We start from the raw sequence: 4,854 nt of genomic DNA, 5'->3' as shown, positions 1-4,854 counted from the left end.
CCCTCATCCCTCCATCTCCATCCTTCCCTCTCCATCCCTCCATCTCCGTCCCTCGTTCTCCCTCTCCATCTCTGTCTCCATCCCTCATCCCTCCATCTCCATCCTTCCGTCCAGGAAGCCCCTTCCTCTCCCCCCCGGTCCCGTGGAAGATGGCCGCCGTGACAGCACCTGCGTGGCCGTGGTCTGGCTCTCCTTGGCGTTGCCGTCGTTCAGGATGTCGGTGGCACCGTTCAGATGCTTCTGGCGTCTGCTCCAGGTTCCGCCGTGATCCCTCCACTTTGTAAATAGTGTTTGTGGCCCCGTCATGTCAACCAAGCCTCGCTCCCCTTCTCTCACGCATAAATATAGATTTATTTATTGTGTCTATTTTTATTTATTTATTTTAAATTTTTTTGGACAGCAAGCGCCGCTTTGCGTGCAGCGTTTCAGAGTTAGGTGTGTGTGTGTGTGTGTGTTGTTTTTTCTCTGTCTCCGTGTCGTTGACGCTCCCAGCATGCACCGCTGTTTCCGGGAATGGGAACTTATCGCTTGTGTTTATTGGGACGGACGCCAGCCGACTGTAGTTACACTGAGCGCTCCACCAGCCTGCTGTGTGTAGTTATTCCGTCTGGTGTGTGCGTGTGTGTGTGTGCGTGTGTGTGTGTGTGTGTGTGTGTGTGCGTGTGTGTGTGTGTGTGTGTGTGTGTGTGTGTGTGTGTGTGTGGAATCCTTCAGACTTGTACATTCAAGAGGCTGCCCCCCCACCTCCTCGTTACCATGGTGATCTCATTGTCCTGACAGTGGGGAGTCCCTCCCCATGGGTGACCCACGTCGGGCGCTCCTAGTTTTTTTTTTTCTGGTTGGCGAATACTGGGTGGGTGGCTTCTGCCGACGCGAGGGCGTGGCTCCGGTTCGACCCCGGGCGGAGCAAACGCACTGTGAGCGCAGGGGGCCAGCGCTGCGACCGGGCTGAAACACTCGGGCACTCGGCCTCGCCGAGCGGGGGGTGCACCGCCTGGACCCGCTCGGCCCGTTTTGGGCGTTTGGCCCGCTCGACCCAGTCGGCCCGTTTGGCCCCTTTGTCCCGTTTGGCCCACTTGACCCGTTTGGCCCCTTTGTCCCGTTTGGCCCACTTGACCCGTTTGGCCCCTTTGTCCCGTTTGGCCCACTTGACCCGTTTGGCCCACTAAGCCTGTTTGACCCGCTCCACCCACTTGACCCGCACGGCCACACCTCGATTCCAAAGGCCCCCCCCCCCCAGAAAAAAACAAGAAAAAAAAAGGAGAATCTTCAATGGAGATATACAGCTACTTCTTAGAAAGACCAAATTGTGTTCTATCTTTTCCTCCAGCTTTCTGTTTGCGTAGTTGTGGCGTCGGCGCATCTTTTGATCTTTTGGCCGGTGCGCGGTTTCTACCCGGTAACTACAACGGGAGGAGCCAACCGTGGGCTGGAGCCAGGGACTGTCACTCCCTGCTCCAACCTCGTCCTGCAGCTGTGACTCTCTCTCTCTCTCCCTCCCTCCCTCCTTCCTTACCTCCATCTCTCTCTCTCTCCCTCCCTCCTTCCTTACCTCCATCTCTCTCCCTCTCTCTCCCTCTCTCCCTCCCTCCCTCCCTCTATTTCTCGCTCACCCTCTCCCTCTCTCTCTGTTCAGACTCGGGTGCCGCCAACCAATTAATTATTCCTGTGTTCATAGCGAGGAAATATTTGCAGATATGTTGTGGTCACCATGGTAACAGAAAGTGGTAGCGGTAGATGTGCGTGCTAGCCCCCGCTGGACTTGGACCTTGTGCAAAATGTTTTGATGTTGAGTGGCGTGGTGCCATGTCTGTGAAAGGCCCAATAAAAAGTGTCTGGTACAAACGTTCACTTTTTTTTTGGGGGGGGGGGGGGGGGGGGGGGGGTCTGATCATAGGCACAACATGATGTTTTGGATCCGAAATATTACCATTTCAGCAAGACTCTCACTACATACTACACTACTACATACTGAATAGTAATAATAATAATAATAATATATTTATATAGCACCTTTAAAAACACAGTTTGTGTGTGTGTTCAAACAGGAATTTAATTCATTCATTAAAGTGAAAAAGCGGATAGTAGATAAATACAATATGATAATAACAAATGGAAATAAAAAAGGAAAATTTATATATAAATAAAAGATGATAATAATCTTCTTTGGGCTGCTCCCATTAGGGGTCGCCACAGCGGATCGTCTGCCTCCAATACCCTGTGTAAAAGATGATAATGATAAATAGAAACAAAAAAGGGGAAAATAAAAAAATAAATACAATATTATAATAAGAAATATGAATAAAAGGGAAATAAAAAAATAAATTCTATATGATAATAAGAAATAGATATATAATAAGGGACATTTAATAAATAAATAAATACTATATGATTATAAGAAATTAATATAAAAAGGAAAATAATAAATAAATACAATATGATAATAACAAATAGATATAAAAAGAGAAAATATATTAATACAATATGATAAGAATTAGAAATTATCAAGGAAATAAAATAAATTTTCATTTTCAAATATGATCATAATAAACATAAATAAAAGGGAAAATAAATACAACATGATAATAAGAAATACAAATAAAAAGGAAAAAATAAATAAATACAATACGATAATCAGAAATAGAACTAAAAAGGAATAAATAAGTAAAATATAAAACAGATTAAGAAAGGGGGCGACATCACATTGAAGCAGACCTATAAAAATGGGTTTTGAGAAGCGATTTAAAAGAAGCCACAGACCCAGCCAGCACTGTCTCCTCAGCAATGACTAAAGAATGATTTAGGAGACAGACATCGGGGGGGGGCTGACTTTTTGGTAAAAATAGAAGGAAAGATCAACCTCTTCTGGTCAACTGTGCATTTCACACAAACTCCTCCTGGTGGTTTTTTCCATCGTTTGTTTTTCATTCATTCTTAATTCATTCTCATCGTCAATGTACAGTATGTGTGTTTTTAAAGGAAGAGAAGAATCTGGCCTTTTGTAGATAGATAGATAGATAGACAGACAGACAGACAGGCAAGCAGACAGATAGGCAGACTGGCTGACCTCTTATAACCTCCACTGACCCCTACTGATCTCTAGTAACCTCTACTGACCCCTACTAAACTCTAATAACCTCTACTGACTCCTACTGACCTGTAATAATAACTGCTACTGACCCATACTAACCTCTAAAAACCTCTACTGACTCCTATTTATTTCTACTGACCTCTACTGATCCCTAATGACCTCTACTGACCCCTACTGACCTTTACAGACTTGTACTGACCTCTAATAACTGATGAGCTAATGACGTCTACTGACCTGACATCTAATGACTACTAATGATCTCTAATGACCTCAACTGACATCTAATGACCATACAAACCTATAATGACCTAAACACAGCTCTACTGACTGTAGTCATATGACCTCTAATGTCCTCTAATGTCCACTACTGACCTCTTTTGACCTCTAATGGCATCTACTGACGATACAGTAGATGTCATTAGAGATATTCCGACCTATACAGACCTCTAATGACCTATTCTGACTGCTGACCTCTACTGACTCTACAGACTCCCGCCTTTCATCACGACTATTACATTTCACTGCATATATATGTATGAAAGTATGTACAGTATATGTATGTGACGAATAAACCTCTTGAATCTTGACTAAAGACCAATCTCTTCCGACGACACCCGGGGACCCCTTGCACTGACCTGCACATCCTCGTGAGGACCTCTTACCCCTTGGCTTTCTAACTTACGTTCCGAAATGTCTGAGTCGACTGGTGCTGCTTGTTGCTATGGAGAAGGTTTAGCTGTGCCTGTGATATACCTGTACAATGTGGGTGAAACAGGTACATATTGTATGACGCCATGTGAGGGGAACACAGTTTTTTATTAAGAAAGAGAAAATAAATGTCTGGTAAACAGCAGCCCTGGGACAGAGGTTGCTTTTCATAGAGGCTCCATTCAGATCCAGCAGAGCGTCAGTAAAGACAATATACATGTACTGTACTATAACTCTACTGTATATACATGTACTATATGAAACCTGTACTACACAATACCTATAGTATACCTGTTGTTTATACATGTACTATACAATACCTGTACTACACTATACATGTACTGTTTTATATCTGTACTGTACCATACCTGTACTGTACTATACCTGTACTGTATTGTGGCAGTTTCTCCTACCACGCGCCACCCAATTGGCGTTTTCAGGGACCTCTGGCCCAGAGACACAGACGGCTGGGTTGTAGACAACAGTTTAGTGGTGGCACAGGGGCGCAGTGCATTGCACTTCTTCTTGTTGTTCTTTTTCTTCTAGTGGGCCAGTTGGATGAAGCTCAGGAGCAGATAGACATGTGTCATGACAGGGCTCCCCTCCTGAGTGAGTGTGGGGACGGGGGTTTTGCCTGCTGCTCGTTAGACCAACCAACGAGCAACAGGCGTGCAGCCACACCGATCCCAATCACCTAGATCCAGGTCAGGAGTGGCTGCTCCAACCACACCATCCCCACACCACATGTATATTCATGTACTGTACAATACCTGAACTGTACTATACCTGTATTGTATACACATGTACTGTCCTTACCAGTACTGTACAATACCTCTACTGGTCTTTAACTGTACTGTGCAATACCTGTACTGTATCATACCTTCTCTCTTTCGTATATCATCAGATGGCCAACTCAGTGTCATGTAGCCATGCCCTCGTCTCCGGTCCTAGGTCAAAAAGGCCAGCTTCTGAGGGTGGGCTGTATAGGGGGCAGCTGGTGATTATGTGCTCGGCAGTCTGTTCAGGTTCGCCACACTCGCATGACGCACTGTCGG

The 4,854-nt window shown here is 45.2% G+C and overlaps 1 protein-coding gene across 1 annotated transcript in view; it reads left to right on the top strand.

Moving 5' to 3' along the window:
- atpv0e2 (ATPase H+ transporting V0 subunit e2) overlaps positions 1–213 on the top strand; it is a gene marked incomplete at its 5' end in the record, with an annotated part of 5,249 nt that extends 5,036 nt beyond the window's left edge. The window contains one exon of the mRNA XM_079998633.1: positions 115–213. The remainder of the gene's footprint in view (positions 1–114) is intronic.
- Between the last annotated feature and the right edge of the window lie 4,641 nt (positions 214–4,854).

Source organism: Zeus faber (genome assembly GCF_960531495.2).
Source record: "Zeus faber genome assembly, chromosome: 4".
Lineage (NCBI taxonomy): Eukaryota > Metazoa > Chordata > Actinopteri > Zeiformes > Zeidae > Zeus > Zeus faber.
Note: the sequence above shows the minus strand (reverse complement) of the source record. Positions and strands in the feature narration are given on the sequence as shown.